Here is a 12,577-nt window from a genome sequence, read left to right on the forward strand (position 1 = left end):
TAGGTGTTATGCACAAACAATGAATCATGGAACACGACATCAAAAACTAATGCTGTAATGTATGGTGATTAACATAACAATAAAAAATTAAAAAAAAAGAAAAGTAGTGGTCCTTCTAAAGTACTAATATTTTGTAGTGGAATCAGTCATTTACATGCTAGTATGAATGAGTCCCCAAGCTTTCCTGAGATTTGATGACTAAATGCAATGGGGTATCCTGGAATGGATCCTGGAAAAGAAAAAAAAAAATGGAAAAACTGGAGAAACTTAAAGTCTGTAATCTAGTTAATAGTATTATACCAATGTTCATTTCTTCATTTTGATAAATGTACCACAGTTATATAAGATCTTAACATTAGGGTAAGCTGAGTGAAGGGTATCCGGGAATCCTCTGTACTTTATTTTTGCAACACTTCTATATAACTAAAATTGTCTTAAAATAAAAAGCTAAAAAAAAAAAAAGACTATACATGGTGTGGGCAAAGTCATTAATGCTGAAAATGTGTCAAGTAACAATAAATATGGCATTATTCTTTGGACATAAGGTACATCTTTTCAGACGTAAGATTTGAGATTTGTACATCAGAAAACCATGGCGTCACTATCTTTGCCTCCATATTTGCTAAATTACACTGTAATTTGTATGAGAGATTTTCTGTCTTGTTCATCACAGTATCACCATCACCTAACTCAAAACGGACACTCAGAAAGTATGTGTTGAGTGAATGAATGAAAAAGTAAGTGAATGATGATATTCTAGACTGTACAAAGATAGTTTGATAAGCCCAACCCTTGACTTTTGGAGCATACAATCTGAGAAGATGTATTTATAATATTTTTTCACTTACATATAAATATATTTACATTTTTATTATGGATTTCATATAAATCTGAGAAATTTAAGAGTCACATATAAAATCTAAGGATATACATACATGTATATGAAAAATACAGGTGCTTATATATATATATATAATCAAAGAAAGCAAAATAACAATATTAAGCCAATTGGAGGAAAAGTGAAATTTATATCAGTAGGGATTTTTGCCTATTTTTGTTTGCCGCTGTATTCCCGCACCTAGAATAGGTTTGGCATTAGCTGACGCTCAATAAATATTTGTTCAGTGGATGAATGAATCAAGCCTCATGTACAAGCCAAGGGGATGCCTTCCAGTTCCTTTTGGGTGAGTGTGTAGGAAGAGGGGTTGCTGCAGAGAAGCCCTCGGTCTCTGAGCCTTGAGGCAAGTTGGCATGTGCTGTGTTTGGGCTAAGTGTTCCCCTGCCATACCTGGAACGTCCTCCCACTCTGCCTTCCATGGCTTTTCAGAATCCACATTGTGAACAAAGGTCTGAGTGTGTTTGCATCCAAAGGGAAAAAAAGAAATCCCACATCGGAAATGTCTCTACACACTCATTTCCACATTGCAATCTGTGTTGACTCGGTGAAGAAATTCAACGGAACTGAACCCCCCTTTGCAGAGTGGAACTTCTCGGGAGAGCCCCCCAAGCAAAAATGTCCAAAAGAGTCCCTTTGCCCTTGTGAATCACCACAGAAACATCTCTCCAGAGGAGGGCTTCTCTGCTGGAGGCCCCAAGTGGTATTTCTGTCCATCTTCGTACAAGCTCTTAACCAGGGCATGACTCTGGACACAACACAGGTAATTTCTCTACCTCAGAAACGCTCAAAGTAGAGCCGCGGGTTACAAAGATGAAACACAATTGTGTACACAGAAATCCATCTGGGATGCCAAAGGTAATTAACTCTGCTTTTTAGGCTTCAGAATCCCAACCTCAAACATTTCTGTTGTTCTCCTCCAGGCACTCCCATTATTAGAGACTAAAATTGAAATGATCTTCTCTTTATCATGATGCTATAATTAATGGGGAAAAGGAAAATGATTTTTGTGGGCTAAGGTCTCCTTTACCGGCTCTGTTGCCATTGTTATTCATGGGAAAACAGGAAGAACTCAGTGGAAGAATTTATCTCTGGGAAAGACCTAACAGCTGCCGAGAAGGTGGTCTGAGGGACATCCGAAAGACCATCCAACCAAAACGAATGCCCTTGCTGTCCCACCACAGGGACTAACATGGTCAGCACAGATTTCCAGCAAGTTACTCCCTTTCCTCTGAAAACTTGCACAGAGATGTAATCTGAGTGGGGTAACAAATTAAGCCATTGCCACACTGTGAGAACACGATATTTATCAGATTAGCCAGGCGATAGATGAGAAAGACCCTAAGGGAATGGGACATGGGAGGTACTGGTTAGATGAAGATGATGATGGTGACAATGAAGATGACAATGACAGTGATGATATCGTTGGTGATGGTGGGCTGAAGCCCACCAAAGACTTAAGATGGTGCCCTGGCTGGAGCACCCTAGGTTTCCAGGGTAGGAAGCGTTCCAGGGTCCCTGGAGGTAAGAGCACAAAAAGAAAGGAGTAGGGGGCAGCCATCGACAGAATTGACCCCTTGGCCTCAAGTCTCCTCTGCTCACGGCACTAGAACTGTTACTCCTCAGGGGCAACAGTCCAATTGCCTTCTCTTCCAGCTCTATCGAAGAAATACGTAGGAAGGGACAGAGACACATCTGGATGAACATGAAGGGAGTTGCTGCGTGAAAAATGTGCTTTGCAAGGAATTTCCTTTTCTTCTCTGGGAAAGGAAGACAGGTCACCCATGCTGGGGACGGTGTCCCTAAGAAAACTTAGAACTTTGAGAGAAAAAACAAAACAAGACATGCAGGAGGACACAATTAGCGACATGTTCCATTCACCTCCCACAGTTATCTTGGCAAGACTGAACAATTTTGTGTGTTATCACACTGTTACCCAACGGTATTGTCTTGTCATCTTAATCTGTTCTTTCCTCTGTTTGATCTTTCCAACTTGACTTCTAACTCCTCGTGAATGGAGACCATAAATAATCCTGTTTCTTGTATGCGTCCTGCCCCCTGGTTCCTGCATCGAGCGGGCGTGATGTCAGTGCCTAATGAATTTTTGTGACCTGCTTTGCTGAGGCATCTCCACTGCTGCCAGGGGCAGCTCCCGGGGACTCTGATAGACACCGAGGCGTCAGAACAGTGAGGACCCAGACAGTTCAGAGAGATTATCTGGCCTTCCTACAAGAACCAAGATGACCCCCTTGATATTTTCCTGCACGCGTCAGGAAAGCTTTCCCAGGTCAGGGCTGTGAAGAGACTCAAGACCCTTCTCCAAGAAGTAGACTCAGCTCAGCGTGAAGAATGGTCCGATTTCCTCCGTGCCAAAGAGTTCCCCTACTCAGGGAGCAAGGAGGATACCTGAGGTGATGGATGGAGGCGCGCTCTACCGATGCGCATGCTCACAGTCCGCTTAACCACATGGCCATTAAGAGCACAGATTGGGAGCCAGATCGCCTGCATTCGGATGCCGGCTGTGCTGCTTACCAGCTGTGTGACTTTGGACAACTGTTTAACTTCCCTGTGCCTCAGTTTTTCATCTGTAAAATGGATATAATACTCCTAGTTGTCTCATAAGACTGTTGTGAGGATTAAATATATATAATATATCATAATATATATTATAGATTAATATATATAATATATTAAATAGTATATATTACATATTAAATATTTTATTTTTATATATAATATATGTAATATATATAAAGCACTTAGGAGAGCTTCATAGCAAGTGCTGTAGGTAGGTTAGATGTTATTACTGCTATTATCTTCACTTATAATCATTATTATTAAAGCACTGGAAGATACAAGGTATCTTCACCACTCTTCACAACTCACGATGTTTCCCTTTCTTCCAACAAACCCCTGAGACGGATTTTATTACTATCTTCACTGTAGATAAGAGGAAATTTAAGATCAGAAGACATCAGTGACTTGTTAACCATCTGAACTCATTACATTGCACCATTCTTGTCTCTTGATGATGGTACAGATAATGACCTTAGGATGACAGTCTGGCCCTGTTGTGCCCCGAGCAGGGCCTGGGCAGATGGCTCAGGATAGGCTGTCTCCCCAGCAGGCTGTCTCCTTAGCTAGTGTCCCAAGGATCATCTCTCTTTACTGTTGGACCACCCCATGATTAAAGCCATGCGTGTGCTCAGCACCTCACCTCTGCTGACTTTTCTAATGCAGTCCCTAACTGCAAAATGAACCTCCAGCTTTTCTTATTCTAATGAGCTTGGTGGTCATTTTGTCTCGTGACAGTGTGCCTTATATACTCTAAGTGATTTTCCCTGGGGGGGAATAAAAAAAATCTGCCATCTGCTGCCAGGCTTGGAGAGAGCCTGTTTAGCTGGGTTGAAATGAGCAGGAGACCAGGGCTGTGGGCACCTGGGCACGAAGAAGCCAGTGTCTTCCCTTCCCAGCTATTAGCTACCGAAGCCCTGTTTGCTGCTGGCATCTGCCTGAATGGGCATTCCAAGACCACTGCAAGCCTTGAGCAAGAAGGTTACGAAAATGCACCGGACACGGGCAGCGCCCCATGAGACCCGCAGCCCAGGGACGGATGCAAAGTGCACGTACAGCAAACCCTACGACCCAAGCCGGCCTCTCTCGTTTCAAATCGTGCTCTTCCTCTTCCTAACTTCATATCCTTGGACAAGTTGCTTAACTCCTCTGTGCTTCAGTTTCTCACCTACAAAAATTTCTCATGTACATTGTCAGGATTCAGTGAATTAATACGTACAATTGAATGAATGAAATAATACATACAGTGTACACAGTAAGCATTTAATAAAAGTTAGGTATCATATTACCATAATTATGATCATATTATATTATATATTTATATACTATGAAACTTATAGCATATACATAGTATACACTACATATAGAATAGGGAACATACACTATATAGCAACACCCTTAAGTATATAATATATATATAGCATATGGCCTACATACAGCATATTATTATATATACTGTTATTAAAATAACTACATATTATTATAATATTCTGTAGTGATACCAAGGAGGAAGTGATTCTATCTGACAAGATAAGTTAGAGAAAGCTGTGGTTATAAAACAACGTAATAGTCTCTCCTTTTGAGGGCTCAAAATATGCTAATCCCTTCACAAGCATTATTACCATCATACTCCTAAGACCCCACGGGTGGAGAGTAGTTGCCACACTTTGGATGAGAAAAACCAATCCTCATAGAGGTCAGGCGACTGGGACAGCAGCCCATGGTGGGACCAGGGTTTGTGCCCGGGGCATCCTGCCTCCAGAGCACAGGTGCTTCTGTGGGGGGCCATCTGAAGAGCCTGGGGGGGGTGGTGGCCTGGCGGACACAATGGCAAGCAACGCTGCCGGCACGGTCCTGAAAGCCGGAGGAAGAGACCCCGAGACCCCGAACCAAAGGGGGCCCCAGGGAGCAGTGGAGGAAGGCTCCGGCAGCAGGGATGGAAAGAAGCCCAGCAGATGTGAGCAGGTCTGATTGTTGTCTGGTAGGAAGATACAACCAGGGTCTTGAGAGCACAGCACAGGTGGCTCCGAACCCACTTCAGAACATGAGTCCTTCTGACATTGCAGAGGGCACGTGCTGAGGTGGCCCCAGCCGCGACGTGCTGCCCCCTCTGGGCGCCCCCTCCCCCGCCCTCCCCCAGCTCAGCTAGCAGCCGCACTGTGCTATCCTTCTGTTCTGCGTTCGGCGAAATGTCAGTGTGGGAGCAAACCGAGAGCAAACGCGTCTTTCATTTGCCAATTAGTCATGTACCACTTGTAACGGTTCTCGCGCGCGCGCGCGCGTGTGTGTGTGTGTGTGTGCTATGCATTATTTAACTTTTCCTCTATTTGTAGTTGGCGTCCCCACTCAAGTTTTATCAAGTTCCACATGGGCCAGGACTGTCTGCTAGTTAATTGGATTCCCCAGACCCCAAGGCAGGCACACTGTGCATTTCATAAGCATCTGGTGGTGGAGGGGACCTGTTCTGGAGAAGGAAAGCAGCCCAGCCTCTCCCAAGTCCGTGGAGACCACAGATGGCGTGGAGGTGGCCAGTTCTGATCACTACATGGGCTGGCCCCCACAGTAGCCCTGACAGTCCCTTCCTCGCCCAGTTGTGCCCCGCCCCCCAGGGCCGAGGGAATCCCTGCCATACTTCACCGTCCCCTTCTGCCTTCATGAGAAATGGCAGCCCCACCACACATGGGCGTGTGGTGTGAAGACGCTAGGTGAAGTTCTCATCTGGGCAACTGTTCTGCTGTGTTGTTTTCCTGCCCCTTCCTGAGGAGATAAGATCTGGGCAGGCTTGTGGTTCTCTCCCAGCGACCCTCAAAAGCAACACACAAGCCAAGTTCCCATTTCTCAGACGCCTCCCCAGAATCACACCCCATTTCAGTATCTGTAATGAGATCCAGGCCACTTGAAAGCAGGAGCAAAGAAAAACACAGAGCAAGATCAGTGCTTCTGAGCTTCCCTTTCTTCTCAGAAGGTCTCCAGGCAAAAGTGATTTGCATGAGCTGCCAACTCAGTACCTCACAGGGGGAGACTCAAACTGGAGGTTGCTAGAGAAGCTGCCACGTTCCCCAGCCCCACAGGGTTGGGGGGGATATGAGCGCCTAAAGGAGAGCTCAGTGAGCAACTCTTCCAGGGGCCTGGGAAGAGGGGAGCGGAAGGCTCTGGAAAGACAGGAGAATGGAAAGTCACATAGCCTCAGAGAAACAGCTAAAAAGCATACGGGGCCATGCGCACGAACCTGTGAGCCAGCTGGCTCCGAAATGGGATTCTAGTTGCAAGATGCCCCAAGATACGGACTAACTCCTCTCAGACTCCTCTGGACGTAGAGGTGGTATCACCCTGCGTTGCACAGAGCACAATGCAGAATTAGCCTCACTCAGTAAAACCTTGTGACTAGTTTGCTGACGACCAGCAAGTTCCACCAGCCCAAGAGGAGAGAAGCCTCATTCTGATCACTCCTTGCCTCCAGGCCTCTCCTCTACCTCCATTCCTCTACAGGCTCCTTTTATTTTGTAAGCTGGCAGCTAGTAATACCAGTCCCTAGGATGCTAAAGTTTACTGAGAAATCCGAGAACATGAGCGTAAAAGATAGCACTGCACAGACAGCTTGAAAGGACCAGAGTAAAAGAATTAGAAATTTCTCCTTTATTTTAAAAAGAATCATGCCCTCCTGACTTTAGGTCCCAGAGATCAGGCCACGGAGGGTACAGAGAGGTGGGGGGTGGAGGCAGGAAGGGAGAGGAAGACAGAGAGGGAGAGAAAGAAGGAGGGAGAGTGAGAGGTCGGGAGCGAGGGGGAGAGAGAGAGAGAGAGAGAGGGAGGTCGGGATTCCCTTGTATCTCCTGGTGTTCAAAATAGCACGTGTTCAAAAAGGAAGGGAGTATGGCTTGAGGTCCCATGTGATTTGGAAATGGCCTGAATGGCCAGCCCAACAGCCTCCCAAGACACATCCACATTAAACAAGGAAGAAAATTTGGCCTCCAGGATGAGGTCCACCTGATGGCAGAGCTGGAAGGGATGCATATGGCAGTCCTGGGGGCTGAGGGTAGGGGTGGGGGTGGAGGATATATAGAAGAGCCAGAGGCCCAAAGGTTCAAAATGCAGTGGAAAGTGGCAGCTCCTTTGTTGCTAAGCTTCAGGACATTTTTCATTCTGGGCAACGTAGCATGTCCAGGTGTTAAGAGAGACAGGCTTAGAGTGTGTGGGGAAGGGATAGTTGGGGCATTACTGATCATGGGTCCTGGTTGCGGGGATGGGGTTGTATAGTCTGAGTCTACAGAGTCTTCATTGGTTCCTTTCCGGGATCCTGGATGGAAAGACCTGTGAACTCTTCTTAGATGTATTATTACATTTAATCCCAGGTAACAAGTGCCCCTCGCTTGGGGTTCCCATACATACACACCCCACCCCAGGCCTCAGATGACTCTGGCTTCCCAAAGTCAGGTCAGAAGAACAGATTTGAGAAGCCATCAACCATGCCAATGGGATGGAATAATTTGGAACCCTTCAGGTCCTCAGGTAAGTCCAGAGCATGCCTTGGTTCTAATTCAATATTCACGCCCTCTTCCAAGCACAGCCCGGAACCCCAGAAGGCATAGAACATATTTGCCCAGTGCAAGACAGGGTGACCCTTAAGAGCATGGGCTTTGGGGTCAGAGCTCCTGGATTTGCATTCTGGCTCCACCATGTACTTTGTGACCTTGAGAAACCATTTGACTTCTCTGGGTCTCATTTTCTCAAATGTAGAAAGAGATTAATAATGATCCTTGATAGGACTAAATGACACATCGTCTATGCCTTGCACAACATCTGAGCCTACAAAGTGCTCAATAAACAGTAGTCATCCTTATTATTTTTATCATCATTACGATTGTTTTTCCCCAGATCAGTAGCCTCACTGGGCCCGCAGTGACCTCTCTCAGAGTAGGCTTTTGGGGAAGCCAGTGCCCCAGCCCTTCCCAAGTTCCCATGAGCCCTTACGGGGGCCAGAGTGCACGCAGTTTGCCATCTGTTGGTTTAGCCTTGAGGAGACCCAGGTGCCGTGCAGCCGGAGGGTGGGCCTACATTTTGGACAGAGTTTGGCAACTCCAACTCCTCTGCCTTAGGTCCCTGGGTGTGAACCAGTCTTTTTTACAGACCGAGAGATTAACGACAAGGACTTGCCCTCGTCAGAGCTTTGCTGACTCTGACTGAGGGTTAAAACTGAGGCTCACCGGCCGTTCTGCCTCGGTTTCTGCCAGTCACTGCTTCGCATGGCTGCCTCCACTTCTCTTCCTGTCCTCTCTTCGCTGATCTAGACTCAGCCTGGTATTCTTGTCACAAGGTCATCTCCCAGGTGAGCTCAGCTCGGCGTGAAACAAAACAGCGCATCTGAAGGCACCCCACTGCCTGCAGAGAGTGGGGCGACAGCCCTCCTCACTCTCCGGTCCTCTTACTCGTGGGCTCTTTCAGTTCCATATTGCAGAGCAGGGCAGGAAGGGTTTTAATCTAAGATCTTGGGAGCCTCGGGAAGGGAGTGGGAGCTGCCCCTCATTTGGGTCGCTGGGTGGTCTGCGCCGTCTAGGGGTCAACCACTCAGCCTTAAAAGATGTCTGGGCACAATTTATTTTCAAAAGGCTTGTATGTTTGTTATTTTTTCAACTTCAGTTTTAGATCCGTTTGGGTGTTCTCCAAAGGAGAGCCACGCGGATTTGGCATTCCTCCCTTCTCTTTCCCACGCTCTCCGCCCTGCACCCAAGCATCCTGGCTCCCTGCTCGCTGCATGCGTCGGAGGCGTTTTCATGTGCTTGGGCCACAGCACATATTTTATAAACACACGGTCAGTTTACACTGCCTGGGAACTTAGGGGCTTTCCTCTCCCTGGGAAACAGCTGTGAGGAGCTTGACCAACCTTTGCTCTGTGGAGAATGAGACATCGCCTCTGATCGTGCACGTGGCGCAGGTGCACTGGCTGAGTTCCTGTTGTTACGCCTGAGGATGCACCCAGAAATGCTAAGGAGGGAAGCTCATTATGCTCTCCTCCCCCACGTCCAGTTTAATTGCTCATAAATGATTTTGCACGCTACAAAACCCCATATCTGCTCATCTTCATGCTGTCTGCCAGTGGCACCTTCCACCACCTGACAGCCATGGGCCTCTGAGGTCATAGAATTATGGAGTCATAAAGCTGGAAGGGATTTTGAGAGTGTCATTCACCCAGCGGACTAGATGAGCACTTACTGTGTGCAAAGCACTGGGCTGGACTCCATGAGTGAAGGAAGGTGAGCAAGACCAAGTCTCTGCCTTCCTAGGGCAACAGGTGAGCAAGACCAAGTCTCTGCCTTCCTAGGGCAACAGGTGAGCAAGACCAAGTCTCTGCCTTCCTAGGGCAACAGGTGAACAAGACCAAGTCTCTGCCTTCCTAGGGCAACAGGCTTTCTGCTCTGCCATCACCTCCAGCAAGCCTTCTGCTACCTCCCGAGGCAACCTCAGGTTGTCTTCCTTCGTGGTCCCATATCCCTCTGCTGACCACTCTCGTGGCACCTGCCACACAGCACTGAAATGGTCTTCATGACTTTCTTCCCCATAGAACGTGAGCTTCCAGAGGGCAGGACCAGCCATGCTGGGTGACACTCAGATTCTGCAGTTCGTATCACAAGGAGAAATAACAGAAGAAGAGAAATGCTTCAATTATTAGCCACTAATGATGATATTCATTTGGCTAACCACCCAAACAAGATGAGGTTGGTGGCTGCATGAAGAAGAAGTAATGGAGAAGGCTGAGGGACCAGCAATCTTGAGAGCCCAAGGAGAAATGGTCAAAATGGGATCGTCTACTCAATCTACTGCTCCCTTAGCCCTTCTGCAAACCTTCTCTGTTATTGCTGGAGGAGGTTGTACTAGTTTGCTCAGGCTGCCATAACAAAGTACCACAGACTGGATGGTTCAAACTACAGAAGTTCATTTTCCCACACTAGTGGAGGCTGGGAGTCTCAGACCAGGATATCGGTAAGGTTTCTTCTCAGGGCTCCTCTCTTGGCTTGCAGATGACCACCTTATCCTCCTTGTCTTCACGTGGTCTTTTCTCCACGCCTGTCTGTGTCCTAATCTCCTCTTCTGATACGGACACCAGTCCTAATGGATCAGCGCTCACCTAGATGACCTCAGTTTACCTTAATTACCTTTTTAAAGTCTTGATTTCCTAATACAGACATATTCTGAGGTCCTGGTGATTAGGACTTCACCATATGAGTTGGTGTGGCGGCGGGGGGCGGGGGGATAATTCAGCCCATAACAGACATCAACACTGATGCTCACAGATGTCGCAGAGAGTTCCTGACAAAGGCCACAACCAATCGATCCAGGGGCCAAGAAATAGGTCCGTGACTACCTCCCTCCTTGGATGACTTACAACCCTGGACATTCAAGGCTTCGTCTATCACTGATGACCAAATGTAAACATTTGGCCACCCCCACCTCTTATATGTGCCCCCTCAGCCCTTCCCCTCCCCACTGGTGCTACCCAAGTTTCTGTATTCAAGTCAAGGGCAAGAGCGGTGTCAATGTAGAGGAAATAAAGAGACAGACACCCCTAGTGACTAGGATGGAAAATGACAGCAACAGAGACAATTTGCAAAGAAACCTACTGGCTCGCTTCCCCAGCTCATAAGCAAAACTGGAAAAAAAGGTCCAAACACCCCGGCTAGATGGAGGAGAGCCAAGCCAGCAACAAGCACCAGCAGTGGATTGCTAACTGCCAGCCAGAGCCATGTGCTGCTGGACAGGAACCAAGATGGAGCAAAAAGAAAGTCCTGGCAGCAGAACGACCTTCCCCTCCTCAACATGGCCCTTGCTATTGGCTTGTGCCAGGTCCTAGGTCCTCAGCAGCCTCGGTTCCCAAGGATGTTCTTTACTGTTGGGTGCCAGTTGGCTAAACGTCACATTGGAAAGGAGTACGGGATACAAGCTTCCAGGTGAACGGACTCATTGTAACCAGATTTGGCTTAGCTGGGCTTGCACAATGCCAAGATACTGGGGGAGTATCTTGGGGGAGGGGAGAGAGGGGGGAGTGCTGATTCAGCACAGGCAGGTGAGGGCGGGACTGGAGCTGGAGCATGCCCACTACACACAGCGAGCGTGGCCTCGAGGTTCTCAGAGCTCAGCCTGTAAGCCAAAGTCAGTCCTCTGGAGGAAGGGAAGTCTACAGGCAGGCTTCCCAGCCACCCCTGAGCCAGGTCTCAAGGTACAAAGTTCTGGAAGACTTGCAAAAACCAGATGTGGACTTCTTCAATAGGTATTAAAATGTCTTCCAAAACCATCGACTGGTCCAGACAACATGATCCTCAATCTCATCCTGAAATTGCATCAAAGGCAGGGTAGACCAAGCTAAGAAGCTCTAGCTCTGGAGCTGTATCAGGAGATAATAGCCAACAACCTTACCAGGGCCACGTAGCATTCTGGGGTTCACCTGGAGAAAGCCACATTTTTTCACGCAGAAGCTAAGAATGGGGAGAAAGAAGGCAGTGAGCATGGTAGGGAGTGGACCCTAACTTAGCAGAGACTTTGCGGGAGATAAAACAAGAGGGGATGTGACTAGAGATCATCTCACAAGAACTAAGCCTCAAAACTCACAGGAGCTGCAGGTAGACTTAGCCCACCTTTGGCTCTCCCCTTCAATAGATAAGAACAGAAAACAGCATCCACACAATCTGAGACAGGAGTCTGTCTGCCAGGAGGTGGGAGAGATTCCACTGGCGACCTGTGACCCCATTTACTCACTCATTCAGCTCTTCTTTGTTGAGTATCCAACATCTGCCAGCCACTGTGATGGGTGGTAAACAAACTCTCAGGCACTAGCCTCATGAGGCTTACATTCTACAAGAGGGAAAAGAAAACAATCAGTCACACAATTCAAAGTATTTATAATTGTGGCAAATGCCACCAAGAGCTTTGACGATGATGCCAGAACCCAGGCTGTGCAGTCTGGGAAGGCTTCCTTGGAAGTGACACCTAGGCTGGACGTTGAAGAATGCATGGGAATTGCCTAGATAAAAGGATGGGGTATGGGTAGTGGAGAATATGCCAAGAAAATAAAAAAGAGCGCCATGTGTAAAGGCCTTGAGGTTGGAAAGAGCACTC

At 47.4% G+C, this 12,577-nt stretch overlaps 1 long non-coding RNA gene across 3 annotated transcripts in view; it reads right to left on the reverse strand.

Moving 5' to 3' along the window:
* Positions 1–12,305, reverse strand: part of LOC112840615 (uncharacterized) — a 28,011-nt gene extending 15,706 nt beyond the window's left edge. For 2 of the 3 annotated variants that reach the window (XR_012381576.1, XR_012381578.1), the window contains exon 1: positions 12,218–12,305. This is a non-coding gene — a long non-coding RNA (uncharacterized lncRNA). Of the gene's footprint in view, positions 1–154; positions 230–9,350; positions 9,560–12,217 lie in introns of those variants that run through there. The other variant, XR_012381577.1, reaches the window with a different exon arrangement.
* Between the last annotated feature and the right edge of the window lie 272 nt (positions 12,306–12,577).

The sequence above is a fragment of the Callorhinus ursinus genome, unplaced genomic scaffold, assembly GCF_003265705.2.
Source record: "Callorhinus ursinus isolate GAN/ISIS: 27379988/994484 unplaced genomic scaffold, GSC_fseal_2.0 scaffold19, whole genome shotgun sequence".
NCBI lineage: Eukaryota > Metazoa > Chordata > Mammalia > Carnivora > Otariidae > Callorhinus > Callorhinus ursinus.